At 49.7% G+C, this 21,278-nt stretch overlaps 1 protein-coding gene across 7 annotated transcripts in view; it reads right to left on the minus strand.

Moving 5' to 3' along the window:
- Window positions 1-18,212, minus strand: part of TNIP1 (TNFAIP3 interacting protein 1) — a 62,746-nt gene extending 44,534 nt beyond the window's left edge. For 3 of the 7 annotated variants that reach the window (XM_064278443.1, XM_064278438.1, XM_064278425.1), the window contains exon 1: window positions 17,877-18,211. The gene's annotated coding sequence lies outside the window, so the exon portion shown is untranslated. Of the gene's footprint in view, window positions 1-9,937; window positions 10,063-17,876 lie in introns of those variants that run through there. The other 4 variants (XM_064278435.1, XM_064278430.1, XM_064278428.1 and 1 more) reach the window with 4 other exon arrangements.
- Between the last annotated feature and the right edge of the window lie 3,066 nt (window positions 18,213-21,278).

Genomic DNA, 21,278 nt, shown 5'->3' on the forward strand with positions numbered 1-21,278 from the left:
GCAAACCACAGCAGCTGCCATCTACCTCCCCTGGCAACAGCAGGGATTGCCAAGGATCCTGGTGGGTGGGGTGGCAGAGGCATGAAGGGAAGGGATCGCCAGGAAAGTACACAGAAGAGGAGGCCAGAGGGGTCTGTCCTAGCATCTACTCTTGCCTGCTGTCCATAGGTAGCTGTGAGCTGAATCTCAGTTTCCCCATATGTACAGAGAGGAGCCTGGACTAGATAGAAACTGGGTGATGCCTTATACCGGTGGAAGGTTCGAAGTAGACCCACGCCTTGAGAGCTAGCAGCAGGTCAAGAGAAGAGACCCAACATACTGGAGATAATACAGCCAGAAGGCAGAAGGAAAGGGTCCCACCAGGAAGGAGGACTACGGAGGGGCAAACAACGCCCAGAGTATAAGCGTGCGGCCCTGAGATGAGTACCTCCTTCAATGCTGTGCCTGGAGTCTCGCCACTACTTGCCTCACCCTAGTATCAGCCTTGACCAACACCTGTAGGCCGGGTGACACTGGGCTAGGCACTCATCTTTTCTGAGCCTCAGTGGTCTCCTTTGTAAAATAGAAATAATGGTAATAGAACCTACCTGATAGGCCTGGTGTAAGATTAAACAGCTTAAATGAAACGATATGCGCACGTGTTAGAAGGGAGTTCTCACCTTCTACTTTATATTTCCTTATTTGATTTGATGGGCATTGGTTCAGTGGTAGAATTCTTGCCTTCCATGAGGGAGACCTGGGTTCAATTCCCAGCCAATGCTCACGCACAGCCACCACCCATCTGTCAGTGGAGGCTTATGTGTTACCATGATGCTGAACAAGTTTCAGCAGAGCTTCCAGACTAAGACAGACTAGGAAGAAAGGCCTGGTGATCTACTTCCTAAAATCAGCCAAATAAAAACCCCGTGGATCACGACAGCTTTATACACAACTGATCATGAGGTTGGCTCAGGATCGGGCAGTGTTTTGTTCAGTTGTGCACAGCAATGCCATAAGTTGGGGGCCATCGTGACAACAGCTAACAACATTTGATTTAACAAGAAACCTGTATTAGTGTTATAATAGAGTCTCCAAAATAATGGTAACGAGTATTATACCTAGCTCAGGACCTGACACATAATACGTGTTAGTAAAAGGCTGAGGTGCCCCCACAACTGTGCCCAGTTGATTTAAAGGCCAAGGCTTCTCCTTCATCAATTCCCTTTTAATGGAGTACTTCATTCTTCTGTCAGCTCAGTATGCTAGCTTGTGGCTTCCACTTAATTTCTGGTAGCCTGCAAATAACCATTTGACTGCTGGCCCAGTTAAGCAGGGTCACTGGGTACAACCTATAGCTAGCGGAGATGTAGCACAAGAAACCCATGAACCAAGGCACCATGCTCATGAAAGACCTGGAATCATCTGAGCCTCGTTTTCCTCAACTACAAAACAGGACCACTGTGATTCCACTCAAGGATAAGAGGAAGCATCAAAGACCAGATTGTACCCTCTTGATGGCCACTGGGCTCACACATCAGGGAGGACATGAGAACACAGCACCTACTCTAGACAAATTAGTAGTAAAGGAGTCCACCTCAGGCAGCCTTGCCAAGGAGGAGCCAAGGACTTAACAGTCACTGCAATTAGATCATCAACAAAGAGGCTGCAGGTACAGGGTTTGGCATAAAGAACTGGGGCTCAGGAATCCTGGTTTCTACTCTTGACCCTGACCCACAAGGTACACCAGCGTCCTCCCCTCGCTAGGCCTCAGTTTTCTAAAATGTGGGGGTTATAACAATAATAATACTATAACATAAGGGTTGGACTAGATCATCTTTAAGGTCCCTTCTAGTTCAAATACTCTAGAATTTGCAATTTATCATCACTTCCCTCTGTAACCTTCCGACCTTAAGAAGGCTACAATCCATCCTAACACCCAGGTGAGCTTGCCTGACCATCAATCCTCCCACAAGTACCACTACTGCTGCTGTTGCCTCCTGGAGAGCAGTCACAGACCATCGGCGGACAAACCAGCCCTCTGCCCAGTCCTTGCCTCCTCCAGCCAAGCCTGAGGACTCTGTGTCCCTGAAACATAGGACACGCCTTCCCTGTGCCCTTTCTCCTTGCCCCTCCCCTCACTCACCCACAGTGGGAGCCCCACTGCCAAGCCAAGTAGTCTCCAAGAAGCAGGCTACACTCCATATGCCAAACTCCAGAGCCAGAATTCATCTTGGGTGGGGTGGAGGGTGGACCTGGGGTATAAAAGGGGTATAGGCTGGCTAAAACCTCTGCAAAAGAAGACTACCAAACCCACTGTCATCCAGTTGATTTGGGGGAAAAAAAAAAAGACGAAGGAGCACCTAACTAAAGCCAGAGAGGAGCCAACCAGTGTTCAGCACTACTGTCCGCCAGGCACTGGGCGCATCATCGTGCACCATACCTCATCTTCTTACCTCCCTGAGATGAAAACTATCACCCCCGCTTTCCAGAGAGAAAACCAACCCTCTCAGCTAGACAGCACTATCCCTATTGTTGAGATGAGGAAACAGGCTCTGAGAGGTTAAGTCACTTGCCTAAGGACACACACCTGGTCAGTAGCAGAACAAATAATCCAGCCTAGATCTGGCGGACTCTAACACCGGTACTCTTTCCACTGCCCTGCCCGGCCCTGCCAAGCAAGTGGCTGTACCTGTGGGAGGAAATCACTCCTGCTGCTCTGCTATCAGAACATCCCCTCAAGTTTCCAGCCCCAGCCTTTAGTGTCTCTGACTTTGTTTGAAACCAGGCCCCGGGATGCCCCTTATCAACAGAAGTCCCCCGGGCTAAGATCTCAGGCTGTGAGGAAGCTCAAGGGTAGCTCAGTCCTGTGCTTGTACAGGTCAAAAGGAGCATTCTGTGATTTTTTAAAAGACAGATTAAAAAAAAAAAAAGAAAAAACTCAAGTGGCTTGACAAGATCAAAAGATTAGGAGGACAAGACAGCCTGGCACCAAACACAGCTAGAGGGCTGTGGGAAGGGCTGGGAACTTCCTTACTATGTACCTATCAGGATTTGACTTAAAAAATATGTATGTATACAAGGTAAAGTCCAGGGGCAAGTGTTCAAGAATTTGGTGGGTGGAAGGTTAGCAAGTGTGGAGAAGAGTTTCAACCTGGAACCTGCCAGAAAGGATCTAGCTTAGGAAGCCAGGAACAGAAATGCCAGACCCTGGATGATCACCCTCATATGTAAGCAAGGGAAAGCAAGCACCTCCACCCCACTGCCTCCAGGGCCCCCACACCCAGCAGTACACCTGCTTTGCTGATGAGGAAGCCACACCTAAGAGGGGAGAATGTGGCTCTAGTTCACACAGTTCCCAAATCCACAAAGTGGTACCCAAATCTGGGTGTCACAACACCAGTCCCATCCCTGAACTCCCCTGCTGATAACAGCCCCCTAAGAAGAGCTGAGAAGCCATCCCCAGCAACCCCCAACCCACTTTCCTTTACCCCATGCACATGTCCTCTCAGCTCCCAGGATTCAGAGGCAGAATCCACTCCATGCTTAAAAGCCAGCTTCTCTCCCAGCAGCTGGTCCCCACTTAGCACAGGAGGAGCTGCCTCAACTGTCAGTTGCAGGGCAGGACGAAGGCTGCTTGGCCCAACTTTGTGAGGCAAGGGATAGGGAACTGACTGTCCTGTTTCCCACAGTCCCCAACACACCCAGATCTGGTTTATCCAACATTGGTCCCTGTAACTACCCCCTCCAATGGGAAAGACGCCAAGTTTTGAGAACCCCCCCCCCCTTATACCACATATGGTGAAAAGAGGCTTTAACAGATTCAAATCCTGGCTCTGTTCCCTCACCGGTGATCCTGGGCAGGTCTCGCGTTCCTTGTTTCTCCTCATAGAAATGTTGGTAAAAGGAACCACAGAGCTCTTTATAAACCTTAAGGTGCTACCCAAACAGGAGAGATGGTAGTGATTAAAGGACTAGGAAAGGTCCAGCTGGAGGGTGGGAGACTATTCAGATGAAAGCCAGAAATATGCCTTGTTTCTAACAGCAAAGGTCTAGACACTTCCTAAATAAATGAATAAATACATTGCAGCAAGTTCATTCCAAAGAATATCACACTGCCTTGAAAATGAATGAACCAGAGTTACAGACAAAAACATGGATAAATTTCACAAACATAATATTAAGCAAAGCAAGCAGATTGCAGAAGAATACTGACAGTAATGACAGCACTTAAATAACATTTAAAAACATACAAAGCAAGACCATATATTATTTAGGGATACCCACATTTATGTAAAGAAACGCAAGAGGATAATAAATGCTACATTCAGAACACTTATTACTTCTGGAGGGGCGGGAGTGATCAGGGAGAAATTTCAGGTGTACCAAAAATGTACGATTTCTTAAACCAGATGGGAGGGTGCCTAGGCATCTGTGCATTACCCTCAGTGTCCGAAAGATTCCCTAATATTTGGTGAGGGTCCATGCTGCCCTCCTCTTCCCTGGGGTCAGGATGGGCCAAGGACTGCACATGCAGAGGCAGAAGAGGACGTGTGGAGGAAGCACCAACAATGCTGGGTGAGGGCAAAGGCAGGCCGGTGAACGGTCTGAAGGGCAGCAGAAAGCTGAGCAAGCACCCTCCAGAGAGGGTGGAGACCAAACCAAAGGGCCCTGACTCATAGGGCATGCCCACACAGCCCTAAAAACAACAGCCCTGGCCCCTGAGCATGACTCCTTGAGACACAACTCCAACAGTACCCCTACACACATATATACACATCATACGCATGCACACACACACATACACACACACGTCATACACACATATCTGCCTGGGATGCCCAGTCTGCTCTCAGGTTCATCCACCTCGTAAGTGCTCGAAGATACAGAGCTCCTGCCTCTCAAGAAGAGCCTCAGGGTGAGGTCCTTGGAAGGAGGCAGCCTTAGACAAAGAGCCAGCTTCTCCTCAGGCCAGTCATCCGTTCCTATCGGAGGAGTGACTGTCCCAGGTCAGTCACGGGGAAAAACATCAGAACTTCCTGCAATTGGCCATGGTTACTGCCAAGGCCTGACTCTGGGGGTTGTGGAGCTAGCTACTCCTGCAGAACAAGGGCAACTGCTCCCTGCTTCCCAGCGCCTTCCTTCTGGCAACTCTCTGAGGGCCCCTAGCTACCCCCCGGCAAACTGGTTCATGGACAGGAGGGGCAGACAGTGCAGGGAGATGTCTCAGGGAGACCGGGTGCAGCAGCAGCGAGGAGCCAGGAGAGTGGACACACAAAGGCCTGGCCCAGAGGAAAGAGCTCAGGAACCGCTGGAGCCAAAGAGGGGGCAGCCAGTCACTGAATTACAGAGACTTTAGAGCTGGCAGAGAACGGCCTAAGATGCTAGCTAGTGCAATGCCTTCATTTTGCTGCTGGAAAACCAAAGCTGGCAAAGGGAAGGGGCTTGCCCAGGGTCCCATGGATAGTAGTGACACAGGGGACGCAAACCCAGGTCTTCTGAAGGCCAACATGCACTCTTTTCACCACACCCTTTCCCCCAAAGCAGCTGAGGGAAAAAGAATGAGGTAAGAAAAGAGGGACCTGTACTGACGTGGGACCACAAAAGAAGACATTTCTTACAAACTGGAAGGGGCTGCAGATGATGTAGGAAGCCCTCTAAGCCTGGGGCGAGGAGGGCAACCAGAGGCTAGATGATCGCTTGCTCGGGGGCTGGGTGCCATTGAGGGTATTGGGGCCAAATGCCCCCTGAGGCCCTCCCTCATCTGAGCTTCCACTATTCCAAACAAGGACAGAAAGTTACTTGAGACAAAGGAAAGGACAACTAATCCAGAGATAATGCAGCACTGGAGGGTGGTAGAGGGTTGAAGGCAAGTTCTCCAGAAGCACCAAAAACTGGGTCATCCACACCATCTCCTACTGAAAACCCTTCGCTGTCCTCCTTAGTATTATCACTAACAACAGCAGCGGCTGACAATTACTGAGCGCTTACACCGTGCTGGTCCTGCGCTCAGTACTTGATGCTCACTGTCTTGTTACCTGCACCACTCTAGAAGGTGGCACTGACGTTATATTGAGCTTACAGCTGAGGAACCAGAGGCCTGGAGAGCAGCAAAGGCAGCACCCACCCAGGTCTGCCCAAAGTACCGCACTAGCAGTTTTCAAAGAAGTAGCCTCCGAACCAGCAGCATCAGCATCATCTCGACCCCCTGGATTAGCCATCCCAGGGCCACAGCCCAGCAAGCTCTGTTTACCAAGGGCCCCCAGGTGATTCTGATGCATGCTCAAGCTTGAGACCAGTGCTCTAACAATTTCCCACTGCTGTCAGCAGGGAAGCCCTGACAATTCTATGCCTGCTAGAGCCTTTCCCAGCCCAGCTGATCAGCTTCCCCTGCCCAGGGGAGCCTCACCCCAAATTCTCTGCCCAGCCTACTAAATTCTAGAAGACCTCCAGGCTCACTCAACATCTCATTATCTTTCTGGGGTCTGGCCTTGAACTCACCCCTCCAGAAGTCCTCACCAACACCACCACCTCATGCCTCCCGATCACTCTGCCCTCCTGCCAGAGTTACTGCCGTTCAGACTCATCTGGCACCTGCTGGACATCAATGCCTTCCAGGCAGGGCTCACAGCACATTTCTCCACACTTGGCGGCAAGTTCCTGGAGAGCACAGCAGGTTCCCTCTGAACCTAAGTACCACACACCCTCTGCACAGCACAGCGCCAGGCACAGCAACCTGTCAGGAGCCATCTGGGGAGAGAGAGCAGGGTCTGGTTCTCATGCTGACTCTCAAGACACCCTGGGATAAGCCTCTTCATCCCTAGGCCTCGGTTTCCACATCTGTTAAATGCACCATTGTTCTAGGTTCTTTTATTCTACTCATTCAGTTAACAAACCCTGAGCCTTGCTCCAGACACTCATCTCAATTATCAGGGTACACGCAAGAGGACTAAAGAGGTCCACGCTCTCACTGTTAGATTCTAGGAAAAGACAGACAATAAACAAATGCACTCTGATAACAGTGTGCCAGGTTCCGAATTCTTTACGATATTTTGTCATTCACAAATAAGCAAGATTATTTCAGAGTATGATAAATACTATGCAAAAAAATAAAACAGTAATGTGACAGAAAGTGAAAAAAGGGGCTACTTTGCATAGGAAGGTCAGGGAAGGCCCCTCTGAAATGGTGATATTTGAGCTGAGACTTGACAGATAAGGAGGAACCAGACATGGGAAGCACTGGGGAAAGGTGTTCCTGGCAGAGAGAACAGCACATACAAAGGCCGTGAGATGAGAACAAGCTTGGAATGCTGGAAGGGGCGTGGCTAAATCACAGTGAGCCCAGGAGTAAAAGTAGAACCAGCGGGTCGGGTCGAGAGGCGGCAGAAGACCTCCTATAATTCTGTGGTGCTCGAATCAGGTTGGCCCTACCCAACCCAGGACTTCTGGGCCCCATGTCACAGGCAGCACTGGGGGTAAGGGACGAATCTGACCCCATGGCTTCCTGGGGACCTGAGTGACTGGTGTGGGCACCTCGAGGCAAGCACCAACCCTCAGCATGAGTGCCACACTGTACCCATGGGACACCCAGAAAATGATCACTAGAGTAGGGGGAAAACACGAGCACATACATATGTATAACACAAGACATTCACTGTTGCAGCTTCTGGAGGGACATACCAAGTGGTTCCATGAAGTAGCAGTTCCCAATCACATTATTTCCCCAGGACACAGCCAGGATGGCTACCTTGGTCAGCAGAAAGGGCACAGGCCCCAAGGTCCAAGCCTTACTGGACAACCACTATGCCTTACTTAATCTCTTTGGGCCTCAGTTTTCTCATCTGAAAATTAGGGCTAGTTATAGTGCCTACCTCCTAGGATTGTTGGAAACATTAAATGAAACACTGAATGTAAAGCACCATGGTTACCCATTTCCGTTGATTCCGACTCATAGCAAATGCTGTAGGACAGAGAACTGCCCCATAGGGTTTCTAAGGCTTTAGGCAAGCAGACTGTCACATCTTTCTCTCCTGGAGCAGCTGGCGGGTTCGGCTGGTGAGTTTAAACCACCAACCTTTTGGTTACCAGCTGAGTGCTTAACTACTGTGCCACTAGGGCTCCCTAAGCACCATGGTATATGTTCATAAATGTAAGCTGTTATTTTCCCCATTATTGTTTTTCTCGTTGCCTCAGTTTTCTCTCCTATAAAATATGGATACTAATACAACATCACAGTTGCTATGACTTTGTTTTAATAACTACCACCCCCTCCTAACGCAACATTCATTGTCAGGGGTAAAAAAATGTTTAGAGTCCCCTTTTTCTGACATCTCATCAGCTGCTGAATTCCCCTCTACTTTACCCATTGTATTGACGCAGTGGCTACAACAATGGGCTGAAACATAGCAAGGACTGTGAGGATGGCACAGGATGGAATAGTCTTTCATTCTCTTGTACAAAAGGTTGCTGTGAGTCAGAAGCAACTTGATGGCACCTAACACCACCACCACGTCCCATTGTTTGGAAAATGAGTAAGTGCTGATTACATCCCATTTTGATGATGCTGTGAAATAAAAGGGATGCATTAGGAATAGGACTTCGAAAGGGTTCATTCTGGTTCGATCCCCTGTGGAGAAGCTGCATTTCCACCCCAAACCAAAAACCAAACCCGTTGCTGTCGATTCCAACTCAGCAACCCTATAGGACAGAGTAGAACCACCCCCATAGGGTTTTCAAGGAGCACCTGGTGGATTCAAACTGCTGACCTTTGGGTTACCAGCCATAGTACTTAACCACTACACCACCAGGGTTTCCATTTCCACCCCAGATATACTGAACCAGAATCTACATTTTAACAAGCTCCCCAGATGATTCTTATGTGAGATTTGCATTTCCACCCCAGAATCTGAATCTACATTTTAACAAGATTCTGAATCCGGGGTGGATCACCTGGGGATCCTGTTAAAATGTAGATACTGATTCAGTATATCTGGGGTGGAAATGCAAATTCTCTGCAGGGGGTCCAACCACAATGATCCGACTGAAGCCCTGGTTAGGAATCCAGAGATTTTCCTGCACTGTCATTCTGCAAGAGGGGCAGCGACTGACGCTGCTAATCCTTCTGCATCATCCACAAAAGCCACCCCCATCAGCAATCTCTCACCCAGCTGCAGAAAATTCCCACTCACTCCCACTTAATTAACATATAAAGCAATCACTACAACACACACACACACACACACACACAAAAATGTCCTACGGTAGAAACCCCACCCCTAAAATTGCTCCCAGAAGTTCACTACATCTTTCCTGCACAAGCACACAAATTTCTTCTCCAACGACGTGTGAGGTACATTCAACAGAAACAGAACAGCAGGGATGCTGGAGCCAAATGCTTCGGTTCAAATCCTCACTAGCTGTGTGATCCCAATCTCCAAGTGCCTTTCCTAAACTGTAAAATATGGATAATAATAATTCCTGTTTTTAGGACTGATGTGACAATCAAATGAACTTAGTACATGTAAAGCGTTTAAATCAGCATTTGGAAAGCGCCTAATAAGGGTTACTGTTTTCCTCATTATTACATGTGTACAACGCTCACAAACGCCGTGTAAACGAGGGTCCCACACTGTAAACAGACACACGCCCACAGCGGTTGCCTACCCTGCTAGTCCGGACGCCGCGCACACCGCCCCCACGCCGTTCCCAGCCGCGCTCGCCCACTCAGTGCGCACGCGCGCCCCCCACCACCTCCCGCGGGGCAGGGATCCCCAGTGCAGCCCGGCCCTAGGGAGGCAACCGCCCAACGGGCCTCGCGCGTCGGAGCCACCAGGGCCCAGGCTACCTTCCCCGGGCCTGACCTCCCCACCCCACCCCACCCCACGCCCGGCCACTGCCGCGGCTCTGAATGGCCCCGGTCCCGAGCTCCTCCTTCGTCCCCGCTCCGGCCAGGCCAGCTTACCAGAGGGTGGTGGAGCTCCGGAGGAGAGCAGCCTGGGCCAAACTCCGACCCCGCAGCACCTATCGCGCTCCCGGCCGGGGGAGGGGTGGGCCGTGGACGAGGAAGTGCCGGGGGCCAGGCCGCCCCACCTCTGGGAAAGTCCCCGGCGATTGACAGGCCGCGCGCCCAATCACGCCGCAGCCCCCGGGCGGGCCCGCAGCCGCTGAGGTGGGGCTGAACCGGGTAAACAGCGGCCGCCAGAGGTTGTAGGGGGACCTGAGAGCCGGCCTAGTGGCGACTGGGCTCCCCACCTCGCAGCCTAGCCCCTCGGCGACCTTTACGTCAGGTAGCAGCCTCCCCAGCTCTGGCGCCGCCGCCGGGCCGGGGCAGCCCCTCACGGCACTCCCCGCGCCGGAAATCCCTCGCCCCTGGGGCCAACTTGGAAGCCTGATTTTCCGAGCGGAGAGGACCACCCAACCCCTTCCTGTTCCTCGCGGGGGTACTGGCCAGAGAGGGGAGGGGACTAGCCGAAAAGCACGTAAGCGTTTGAGCTAAAGCAGAACTAGAGCTCGGATCCCCAGGGTCCCTTCGGGGGCTCTCCTGGATTCTTTTTAGCAGGGCCCAAAGAAATTCCGAGCTGAACGAACACTTGATGAATCATATTGCTGTTAATACCAGTTACCACGTAGTTGAGTCCAACTCTTGGTGACCCCACGTGTGTCAGAGTAAAGCTGTGCTCCATAGGGTTTTCGATGACTGATTTTTCAAAAGTAGATTCCCAGGCCTTTCTTCTGAGGTGTCTCTGAGTAGACTGGAGCTACCAGCCTTTTGGTTAGCCGCCGAGGTTAGCAGCCCAGCCTGTTTACCATCAACACCACCCAGAGACTCATTATTGCTGTTGTTGTTATTAGGGGCTGTGGATTCCATTCCGCCTCACAGCGACCCTATGTACAACAGGTGGAAACACTGTGCAGTCCTCTCAGTCCTCAGAGTCGTTGCTAGGTTTCAGCCTATTGTTGCAGCCACTGTCAGTACCATCTCATTCAGGGTCTATTGCTGTTACTGCTAACATTTTTTGCGAACTTACTGCTCTAAACATAAGCGCTTTGTATTCATTGCCCTATTTAATTCACACAACTGCCCTAATGAGATGAGTTTTATCCTCTTTGTTAGGATAAGTAATCAATATAGGAGGCACAGAAGGGTTAGATAACCTCAGTAAGTGGCTGTGCCAAGAGTCAAACCCAAGTGGAGAAATCTAAAGTCTGCTGCCCACCGTACCTACGGTATTTATGGGCTAGAAGATCCCAATAGGTTATGGGAATTCATGGACAGGTAAGCAGCAATAACTCGCTTTAAGGTTGGGAACACTTTTCCTTTTTTTAGCCCATCATTTTATTTAAAAGAAAGATAAGTTTTAATTCTAAAATGTGAAGGGCGTACATAACCTTGGAATAAAGGACAGCCCTATAAACTAGGTAAATTTAACTTTATGAAAAACCCATTGCAAAAGACTCATTTCACTGGAACTGTTGAAAACTTAGTCATTGACAGGCCCTCATCCTTGGAAAAACCAGCCATTGAAACTCCTGTGGAGCACAGTTCTACTCGGACACACATGGGGTTGTGCTGAGTCAGAATGGACTCAACAGCAACGGGTTTAGAGTACCTTTAGTTTCTTCAGGGCATTGTCAGATTCTCAAAACAGTATTAATCCTAGTTCATTTTAATTATGAAAATAAGTACACATATACTCCACAGTCTGAAGGGAGGAAGAGAGGAAGGAATGCAAACACCAGACAAAGCACCGTTGAGCATCAGCAGAGGGGGAGGGTAGAGGAAGTTTGGGAATCTTGGACTGGGTTCACACAGCTGCTCTCCTTATCACCTCCACACCTTAGAGCCCAGATGCTGGTTGTCTTTCAGCTCTTTGCCTCTATCCTCATTTGCCTCTTCCTAGGATGGTTTCATCCTAATTACAACCCAAATCTTTTCCACCCTCACCCCTGCGCACCAACACTGAAATTTACTTTAAAAATGAAGGGTCTCCAATTACTTGCATTTTGTCTTCAAACTAGTTCAACCATTTTGGTAAAATATCTGACCTAAGAGAATTGGACAAATAGTTTCATTCCCCCATATGTCAGATGACTCCTAGGTGGGCTTGTTAGACAATGTTCTAGCATAACATAAAAAGGTTTTGCAGTCATCTTTTTGCCTCATTTCCTAGTTTTGGGTAATTTTTTCTTAACAGTTACCATTCGTGTGAAAATCTCTCTCTTCAGAGTCAGGAGCAGTGCTACCCCTTCCATTATTTTAAGTCTTGGTTTGGTTTTAAGACCATCCCACCATGTTAGAGATTATGGAGACCATTGATCACAATCCGTTGTTTGACAGGTAGGTAAACTGAGACCTTAATGTAGAAAAAGACTTCCCCAAGGCCACACACATTGAGTGACACAACTAGGATCGGAACCCAGAACCTTGGCTCCCAGTCCTGTACACTCTTGCTACTGCACTGTGTTGTCTTTACATTGTCACGATATTTCTCATTTTCACCCAGAAACTCAACACCTTTAGTCATGACGAGCACTAACTGGGTTCCAAGCCCTGCTCGTAACCTGGGAGGCCTCTCTAAGCCTTAGGTTCCTCTCTGGAAAATGGGAATAACAATTGTACCTGACCTTCAGGTCATCATGAGATATACAAGTGAAGTTCAAGGCTTGGCACACAGTAGACACAGGAGAAATGACACTTAATGGTACATAGACCTGGGTTGCATGCACTGGGCAGAACTTCATTGTTAAACCCAGAAGGCAACCACACCAGGTTCGACCCCCTAGCATTCCCATTCCCTATGGAACCCTAGACTCAAGCCTTGGGGGCAGGGGTGGGAGATAGGCCCCTAGCCTGGCACCCCCGCCACCCCAGCCCTGGCAGGGGATTTCCAAATCAGGAAGCAGAGCCTGACACTAGGAGTTGAGTGACTCAAGCAGCTGGGAACCTCTTGCTCTTCCAGCATGACGACAAGCACCCTCACAAAGCCCATCCTGGGAGGAGAACCAAACTGCCTGGGTTTTGTTTTATTTTGTTCTGTTTTAAAGCACGCAAATTCCCAGTCTCCTTCCTGCCACTCACTCCCTCCCCCTCTACCACCTTCACGGAGGCTGCTCCAAAGTCAGACCCAAATCCACATTGGAGGGAAATTTTTAAAATACCAAAAAAAAAAAAAAAAAAAGCCATAAACCAAGTATGTGATAAAAACATTAAAAGATAACATTTATAGAGCATTTACTGTGTGCCAAGCCTGCGCTTTTGTACAACCTATTTCCCAACAACCCTATGAGGTTGGTACCATTAACAGCCCCATTTCACAGATGGACCTTTGAGGTATTAGGTGACTTGCCCAAGGTCTACAGCCAGCAGGGAACTGGAGCATGAAGATCCAGTCTCTTAAACTCTTAATGCTTTGAAGCATTATACTATGGAATCTTGCCAGCTAGCAAGACTGAGAATTCAGAATGTCAGTCCTGAAAGGGTCCTTAGAAATTACCAAAGGCAGCCTTTTCCTTTTGGGAATGGAGCCTCCAAATGCCAGAGAGGGGCAGAGCTTACAGGCGGTGTTCCTGGGAGTTTATGGTTAATATTCAGGACTAGAACCCAAATTACCTGCTCCCAGAGCCATGCCATTTCCACACACCCCAGTAATTAGAAAGGGAGCTTCTTAATTAAAATGCTTACATTCCTTGTTCCATTAAGGGAATTAGTGAATGGGGCTACAGTGCGATGAATCGATTATACATGGCCTTTCTAGCCATGGTCTTGTAACTCCCAAAAGATTGGGTGTGACTATGAAAATAAGAGGTTTGTGGCCCACCAACGGGATTGGACAGCTTGCTAATAATATAAATAAGGTGCGTGGCACCCTTGTGGGAATGGGACCATGCAAATAAGTTGTATGGAACCCTAATGAGGAGATTGGTCAGTTTTGCCATCCCGATAGGCTAAAAATGAGCATCCCAGAGGTGGAGAGGAGGGCCTCATTACTACCAAGAAAGAAGAGCTAGGAGTGGAGTGTGTTCTTTGGACCCAGGGTCTCTATGCTGAGAACCACCTAGACTCAGGAGACAAAGAGAAAGAGACAGCTGTAACACTGGAGATGGCTGTAACATGGGAGGTGGCGAGATACAGCAAGAAGCAGCAGCAGAGAAATGGCGGCAGCAGAGGCAGCAGAACCAGGAAACTCGTAGGAAATGGTGCTATGGGCTTCATGGCCCACGGAATGAGAAAGCTGAGTGCCTTCGGGCAGGAGGATTGCTGGCAGAGTAGGGTACCCCTGGGTACTTATCGGTGGAGCTAAAAAGCTTTGTAACACTTGCCCAAGTAGGGCAGAGGCTGGGCTGGCCCAGGGGCCCTTGGGGTAGAGGGCCAAGAGGCTCAGAGGCCCACAGAGAGGGCTATCCTGATCAAAGAACTGTATCTGGAGTTGTTTTTGACCGAAATTGTTACCTGTTACTTCCTTAATAAATCCCATAACTCTGAGTATGGTCTGTGAGTTTTGTGTGCCCATTGCAATGACGAATTATCGAACCAGCAGAGAAGTAGAGAGTGCGTGGGAGGGAGGGCTGGTGTCAGGATTGGTTAAAAGGCTAGAGAGAGGAGGGATGTCTGACCTCCACCTCCGGGGAATTAGCTTTGGGCTGTTGATGTTGATACTGATTCGGTCTCCCCCTTGTGAAGTTAGAGGAGGTCAGATATCACCATGCAACCATTTTTACAGGGCTATAAAAAAAAAAAAAATTTTTTTTTTTATAGAGTCACTATGAATTGGAATCAACTCTACACCAACAGGCTTGGTTTTGTTTTGTTTTGTTTTTGGTTATAGCTAGGGGAAAAGAGACTTTATGGTGCAGTGGTTAAAGCACTCAGCTGCACACAGAAAAGTTGGCAGTTCAGACCCACCAGGCGCTCCAGGGCAGAAAGATGTGGCAGTCTGCTCCCGTAAAGATTTACAGCGTTTGAAACTCTATGGGGCAGTTCTACTCTGTGCAATAGGGTCGTTATGAGTCGCAATCAACTCAGCAGCAGTGGCTTTTTTGGGTGGCTAGGGGTTGATGGGAAACCCTGATGGTGTAGTGCTTAAGAGCTACAGCTGCTGACCAAAAGGTTGGGAGTTCAAATCCACCAGGTGCTCCTTGGAAACTCTATGAGGCAGTTCTACTCTGTCTTATAGGGTCGCTATGAGGAATTGACTCAACGGCAGCGGGTTTGGTTTGGTAGGGGTTGATGAAACTCAGGACAACTCCTTTGATGAACTGGGGAAAGGGCACTCCTGGATCCTTTCCTCAGATCTAGTCCCACCTCTCCACAGCCTGAGACAGTCTCAGGAATGTAAAACCTAGAGTGGATTCTAGGTGCTTTTTGGTTTTGGGTGTGTATGTGTATGAAAGAGATGTTTTGGTGATAATTAAATGAGATAATATATCTCAAGTGCATGGTTTTGACTGAAATTGTACTAGGTAATCATGGTGTTTTTTGTACATAGTAAGTGATTAGAGTCTTTGGCCCCAGCTTCCCTCTCTCAGCCTGGGAAAGCATTTTTAGTTCGCCAAGAGTCGGAATCAACTAGACGGCAATTGGGTTACTCACACCTTGAATAACTAGTTACAACACCAAGATTAACATCATTCAGTACCTTACCACCTTATGGCCAATTAAACCATTTTATATCCACAATCTCACTCTGTCCCGCAGACAGACCTGGGTTTAGATCCCATCCCTGACACACCTGTGACAGCTCTGCAGCTCAGTCTCCTCATTAATAACATGAAGCTTACAGCAGTGCCGGGTCCCCAGGGTGTTGCCACCGTTGTTGTTAGCTGCCTTGGTGCCAGCGCCCAACTCATGGCAACCGGGGTACAATGGGATCACGCCATTTTGATCCACAGGGTCTTCATTAGCCAGGCCATTCTTTCCAGTCTGTCATAGTCTGGAAGCTCTGCTGAAACCTGTTCAGCATCACAGCAAGCCTCCACTGACAGGTAGGTAGTGACTACACATGAGGTACACTGGCTGGAAATCGAGCCTAGTTCTCCCTCGGGGACAGTGAGAATGCTGCTGCTGAACTACCACTGGCCACACCCCCTCCCCACCCGCAGGGTTTCCCTTCACAGGGTAACCAAACAAAAAAAACCCCATTGAGCTCAGACTCATAGCGACCCTATAGGACAGAGTAGAACTGCCCCATAGAGCTTCCAAGGAGCGCTTCGTAGATGCGAACCACCGAAATTTTGGTTAGCAGCCATAACTCTCAACCACTATACCACCAGGATTTCCCTTCATGGGGTAGTGAGAATTAAATGCCACAGGGCCTGGCCCGTAATAAGAGCTCAGGGAAAGGTAAAAAAAAAAAAAAATGATAATTATGATCATCAACCCTATGAGGTAGGCAGGCGCTGTTTATCTCCTTTGTCCAGTGAGGATCATGATGATGCCCGAGCTGTGGAGCAAATTATCCAAGACCTCCCAGACTATACTTGGCAGAACCAGACCTAGGATGTATTCCTCCTTATTTATTCTCCAGTGTCTTTCTTTCCTGTTTTCCTCTTTCTCCATTCCAACTCTTTCCCCCTAGGTCCTTGGGCCTGCCTGTTACTCTGGGGTTTCTAGGGCACTGCTGTAGGAGAGGAAAGGGCAGAGTGACACTGGGGGAAATTCCCGGCCTTCTTGACTACGTGGCCTAGCCAGGCCCCTCCCACAGTTCCTAGGAGCCCTGGGCCTCCCCTGCTCCAGCTTCTCTCCCTCTGGCCTCCCTGTCCCCAGGTGGGGGTATCAACCCTGGACCTGGGTTTGGTTCCAAGCACACCCCTTGTCATCCTTATGGAGGTTGAAAAAGGTCAGCCAGGCCCAGCTTGGACACTGTGGGAGGCAGACCCAAAGGATCCAGGGCATTTCCCAATCCTGGGAAGCCCTAACAGGGCACAGAGAGAAATCTTCTCAGCCCCTCCCACCTGTCTCCGGGAATCCTCTTCTGGGGCCCCTCCCGGCTCTCCCTCCATTCTTCTCCAGCCCAGAAGCCGCAGGCTTGGCCTCCACTCCTCACCCCTCCTAGCCAGGGACTTCCCTGGGCAGGCCCTCTGGCCAGCTTTGGGAAATCGGGACTCTTTTTGATCAAAAAGGAGGCCGCATCACCACAGTCTGCCAGCCCTTCTCCCACTCCCATGGCCTTGGACTCACTGTTAAAGGTTCAGCCACTGAGTCCAGCCAAGCCGTGCCAGGAGTAAAGCAGTGCAACTTGTTCCCAAGGTGGGCAGGGGTGGATACCCACCTGGTCTCTTCCTGTCTTACTTTAGACCTCTTAAATGCCCAACATACACCCACACCCTCAAAAACTCAAACACCCATGTATTCACATAATGACCCAGACACTCACACACCCACAGATTCTATACACAGACACACTCTCACACACAACACATAAACATGCTCACAGACGAACTTACACTCACACAGACATACACGTGTACACCTCAATCTGACACAGGCACGCTTTCTCACACACACATCCATGATTACACTTGCAAACCTGCTGTCTTCTCTTAAGGGAAGGATAAGACAAAAATAGACCTTTCACTTCCTCCCCTTTGGGAAAACCAGTAGCAACTGGAGAGAAAAAGATTGGCCGAGAAGACAGGACAAGAAGAGGAGAGCAGGAAGAGGAAGCGAGAGATGGAAGGAGAGACCAGGAGAAGGAGGCCGGGCAAGGAGACAGGGGGCCCGAGCCCAAGACCCGAGTGGGGAAGAATAAGCTGGGCTGGGGGAGCAACTGACCCCAGCTGGCAGGAAAGAAGGAGACCAGGTGGCTCTTGGCACAGAGCTGGGAGGGTTGGGTAGCCAGAAATCCCTGTGCAAGCAGGACTTTCCCGTAGTCCTGGCCCACCTGTCCGTCTGGGTCACTCACCTGGGGAAGAACGGAGATGGCGGGTGTGTGTAGAGGGGGCTGTTGTCCCTGTGAAGGCTCCTCTGCCCGCTGCGCTTCTGCAGGAAGGAGGGCTGGGCTGGGCTGACTTTTAGGCAGGAGGGGAATTCCCCGAGATAGAGGAGCCAGCCGCCAGGCAGCCCCACAAGGCCCAGCTGAGGCCCCATCCCGCCCCCTGGCAGAGCACAGGGCCCTTTGTCAGTTCTCCACCTGTCACCTCCCAGACTGGCTGTCACTCTCCGTGAATTCTAGGGAGGGGAGGGGGCTCTGGGGAAGAGCTGGAAGCCTGAAGATCCCTGGCAGGACTAGGAACTGGGACCAGAGTCAGGGGCAACTGGCCTGCTTCCCTGGGTTCTTCCAAAGACCTCTGTTTCCTCTTTTACCTAAGGTGGGGGATTCCAGTCCTCAGAGCCCAGAGGAAATCGCCCCAGATGCTCAGACCACATCCTCCTGCCCCCATCCCTATTCCTTCTACTTCCATTTATTCTCGTGGATTCTGTGCAGGGAAGGAAGAACTTACTCCTTCCCTCTGTGCCTGGTCTTATTTGGAGGTTGGGTGACACCTTAGAGACCAACGGGTCTGGGAGCAGGCCCAAGTCTGTATTTAGCAGGGGGTGATCCTGAGCAAGTCATTTCCCTATCCTGAGCCTCAGCGATCCCCTGCTGTAAAATGGGGACAGAGTCCTGCCTTGCCTGCCTCCTCTGATGGCAATTAAATGATGGTTTGCGATGTTCTTTGTAAACTATTGACTACTTCACAAACAAACATATGGCCTCAGGTCGTCATCCTTTGTGAAGATGCCTGGGAAGGGGTTGGGGTGGGAGCTATCTGGCTGAGCTGGTCTTTCTTTACCATCCTTGGTACCCAGAGTTCCCTCATTCTTATAGCAACGTTTATAAACCATTGAGGATACAGGGAAGTCCCTGGGTGGTGCAAATGGTTAAGCACTTGACTACTAACCAAAAAGTTGGTAGTTTGAACTCATCCAGAGGCACTTCAGAAGACAGACTTCCAAAAGGTCACAGACTTGAAAATCCTATGGAGTAGTTCCACTCTGAACATATGGGGTCACCATGAGTCAGAATTGACTCAACTGCAACAAACAACATATGAGGATCCAGGAATGTACAAGTCAGACCTGCTTCCTCCCTCTCAGCTCACAGACTGTGAGGCTGCACTATCCAGATACAGTAGCCATCAGCCACATGTCGCTGCATAGATATAAGTTAGTTGAAATTGAGTAAAACTAACAATTCAGTTCTTCAATAGCACTAGCCACATTTCAAGGGCTCAGTAGCCACCTGGGACTGTAAAGATACAGAACATTTCCAACATCACAGAAAGTTCCATTGGACAGCATTGCTCTGGGAGCTGTAGGGAAATGAATAGGTAATTACAATAAAGTGTGGTAGAAATGTGCTTTGACAGGAGAAACACAAGGAACTACGGGAGCCTGGACAAGGGGGTATCTGGTCAGCATCTGGGGACCCGTGAAGTCTTCCTGGAGGAAGTGACACCTCAGCGGAGACCTGAGAGTCGCCAAGAAAGAGCATAAACAAGGATTCTCTCAGCAAAGGGAATAGAATATGCAAGAGAAGAGAGAGTACATTCAGGGAACCGAAAATTGTTCACTCTGAGTGGAGCATGGGGCTTGAAGAGGGGTGAGGGAACAGTAATAGAGGTGGGCCTGAAGCTAAAAGCAGGGCCAGGTTGCTGGGGGCTACATTCAGCCCTGGAAAGGAGGTGTCCAGTGACTTCAGCCTTTACTCAGTTGCTTCTGTACCTCAGACTGGGATTGCAAGGGAATGCTAGGGAGACCACTTGGTCGAAAGGCCTCACTTCACAGACAAGGAAGTGAAGGCCAGGCAGGAAAGTGACTTATCAAGTGAGTAAATGGAGGGACTTCCCGACTCCAGGTCCAGTGCTCAGTCCCTCAGTCACACTGACCACTCTTCAAGTGTTCAGTAGCCACATATGTGGTGGTTAACGTATCAGACTGCACAGATATTTCCATCATTGCAAAAAGTTCTGCTGGACAAATGACACAAACCCTTGAGCTAGATGAGGGGAAAGCATGATCCCCTCCCTGCACATGGACCGTTTTCTCCCCAGGGAGTAAAAGCACGCCTTCACACAACTACACAGTCCACACGTTCCCCTCTCTGCCCTCTAATTCCAAGTCCCAAAGCCTCCCTGACTCCCCTCCCCTCCCCAACAGCTTAGAAACAAGCATTTGGAATGGGGGCAGGAGACAGCAGTTAGGGAGAGAGACCTGGTCCCTGGCTCCCTCAGTGAAGCCTCTTGGTGGCCTGGTATCAGCCCCGGAGTCAGCCAGAGCCTTCCATGAAATTTAAGACTGTCCCTTCCTTGAGGAAACATAGTTTCAGATTCTTCATAGGTATAGTTCAGCCCTGATGTTCCTGGATTACTATTGCCTCTCTAAATGTGGTGTTTTCTCTCTAGAGGCCATAGTCATCATAGACCCCCTGTGAAATCAGGGTACCTGGCTTGGACTGGTTCCTGTCCAAAAACCAAAACCTATTGCTTTTGAACTGATTCGACTCATAGCGACCCTATAGGACAGAGAAGAACTGCTCCACAGGGTTTCCAAGGAGCTGCTGGTGGATTTGAATTGCTGACCTTTTGGTTAGCAGCCGTAGCTAGCTATAGCGCTTAACCATGGCACCACCAGGGCTCGCATTCTTGCCCAAAGAGTCTTAAATAGTGAGGGACCTCAAAGGGCTAAGGAGGTTCAAGGAGCCAGACCAACATGACAAGAATCTCCAGTTAGGAACACTTGTACATCCTGAGGGATTAGCTCTGGGCTTTCCCCACTGAAATGCCAAGAGCAATAAGCTTCTTCTACCTTCTTTCTCACCTCTCCTCTCTTCCAGCTATGGGTCCCCTGAAATTGCCTTCCCTACTCAGGCCATGTGATAGACATCAAGAAAGAAGAGGCCATGGATTGGGCCTCAAAAGAGCTGTGTTTACTAGCAAGCAGCCATCTAAGATGCATCAATTGGTCTCAACCCACCTGGATCAAAGGAGAATGAAGAACACCAAGGACACAAGGTAATTATGAGCCGAAGAGACAGAAGGGGCCACATGAACCAGAGACTACATCAGCCTGAGACCAGAAGAACTAGATGGTGCCCGGCTACAACCGATGACTGCCCTGACAGGGAACACAGCAGAGAACCCCTGAGGGAGCAGGAGAACAGTGGGATGCAGACCCCAAATTCTCATAAAAATACCAGACTTAATGGTCTGACTGAGACTAGAAGGACCCCAGTGGGCATGGCCCCCAGACCTTCTGTTGACCTAGGACAGGAACCATTTCTGAAGCCAACTCTACAGACATGGATTGGACTGGACAATGGGTT

This window comes from Loxodonta africana, chromosome 2 (assembly GCF_030014295.1).
Source record: "Loxodonta africana isolate mLoxAfr1 chromosome 2, mLoxAfr1.hap2, whole genome shotgun sequence".
Lineage (NCBI taxonomy): Eukaryota > Metazoa > Chordata > Mammalia > Proboscidea > Elephantidae > Loxodonta > Loxodonta africana.